Here is a 2,011-nt window from a genome sequence, read left to right on the forward strand (position 1 = left end):
AAAAAAAAAAATGCCGCTGGGGCGGAGGAGGCGGCGGAGGAGGAGGAGAGCGGGCTGGGGCGCCCGGCGGCCGGGCCATTGTCTGCGCGGCCACACAAAGCTGCCCGCAGACCGGCACCGCCGCCCGGCCACAGTGGGGAAACTGAGGCCGGGGTGCCGAGCCCGGAGGCGGGGGCACAGGTTCGGCTCCTCCACGGGGAGTAGGCGAGGGGGGTCTTTTCTGGGCCCTCCCCCCAGTCCACCCCTCACTTCCAAGCGGGTGGGAAAGCAAAACCCAAAGGGGACCCCATCCCCCAGGAAGGACGCGTGGGTCCATCGGGAGGAGCCGGGGGGGGGGGGCTCACGCTTCCGCTGCACGTGGGACCCGACTTCGGGGACCCCTCTGTGAAGGCACCGGGCTGGGGAGGAGCCCCGAGAGTTGAGCCCTGACTTGGTGGCTGTGGCTATTTTTGTGCCGTGGGTCGTCCTCTGCTCCGACTTTTAAATTCAGGATTTGTTTGTATGAAAATGAAAGGGAGCCGCCTGCCCTGGACAGCTTGGGCGGCCGGAGCTGGGGGTGGGGGTGAGCTACCTGCCCGCGCCCCGAGCCTCCCCGAGCAAGCGCAGCCCTGAGGCACCCCCCTGCGCCCCGCTCCGGCTGGCCCACTCAGGCGGCTCCCCCTCACCGCCCCCCACGTTGGCCGCCATGTGGACCTACCTTCCCAGCGCTGACCGGGCTCTGGGGGGCAGAAGAGCTTCCCTAAGGCGCCTAGGGTGGCCCCGGGGCCCCGGGGTGATGGAGAGGGCGTCGATGACCGAGCGGCCTGGGCCTCCTGGCTGCCCAGAGACAGACACAGCCCCACGGGAGTCCTCCCGCCTGGTGCACACTGCCCGCGAGACCACGGGTCAGGCTTGGCACCGGGCGGCACTTTCCCCTCTGTGAAATGGGGGAGTAACAGGACCCACCCCCACGGGACAGCAGGAGCCGGATCCCACAGGGGCCGGGGGGCCTGTCCAGGAGGGAAGCACTGACTCCCTCCCGGTAGGAGCCCCCTGGGGGTCTGGGGGGCAGCACTGGCTGGGGAGCCTCCCCCAGCACACCCCCAGGCCGCAGCTGAGGCCTGCCCTGTCCTGGGTTCTGCCTGACCCTCCCCTGCTGTGGAAAACCTCCTCCCTGTGGGCTCCTGGGCCCTCTGCCCACCTGGCCCCCAACACACACACAAACCTCCTCCTGTGCCCGCCCCTCCCTGCAGCCCCAGCCTGGTTAGCTGCAGCCGCAGGCTCCCAACCCCGATGGCCTCCCTCCAGGGCTGGGGGCAGGCATCACGGGGGCAGGGGGCAGGCATCACGGGGGCAGGGGGCAGGCATCACGGGGGCTGGGGGCAGGCATCACGCGGGACGGGTCTGACACGGAGCAAGCCTAGGCTCGCTGACGCAGATGGGGTGCGTGCTGTGGGTCAGCCTGGTCCTCGGGCCTGTCTCCATCGCCCCTGGCGTGCCCTTGGCCGTGGCGCCAGAAAGTGGCTTTGCTTGTCACCCCGACAACTGGTGGGCAGTGGGTACTACTAACCCACCTGACTGGCGAGGGCAGTGAGGCTGGGAGAGGTGGCAGGATGGCACGTCACAGGGCAGAGAGGATAAGGGCCCGTCCTCGGAACCTCTGGCAGGGGTTCCCAACCTTTTCTGGCCACGCCCACCTGAGCATCTCTACCATCCTGATGCCCCCCCCACTCCCCATGACATGTTCCTTATTTTTCAAAAAGTGAACTCCTAGTCACGTGGAGGAAGCCTAAAAGGACATGAACTTGGTCTAAGCAAGCTTCCAAAGAACATGGCATCCATGACAGAGAAAAATAAAAGAACAAAAGGACAGTTGAAGTCCTGAGGAAGAAATCACTAGGAAATTGTTAAAAAATAATAATAATGATGTGAAGTGATATGACAAAATTGCAAATAAAGTTTCAAAAACATCTAATAGAGAACTGAAGTGCATAAATATATCACAATATCTATAATAATAAAAGCGTAATAT

The sequence above is a fragment of the Cnephaeus nilssonii genome (genome assembly GCF_951640355.1).
Source record: "Cnephaeus nilssonii genome assembly, chromosome: 14".
Classification (NCBI taxonomy): domain Eukaryota; kingdom Metazoa; phylum Chordata; class Mammalia; order Chiroptera; family Vespertilionidae; genus Cnephaeus; species Cnephaeus nilssonii.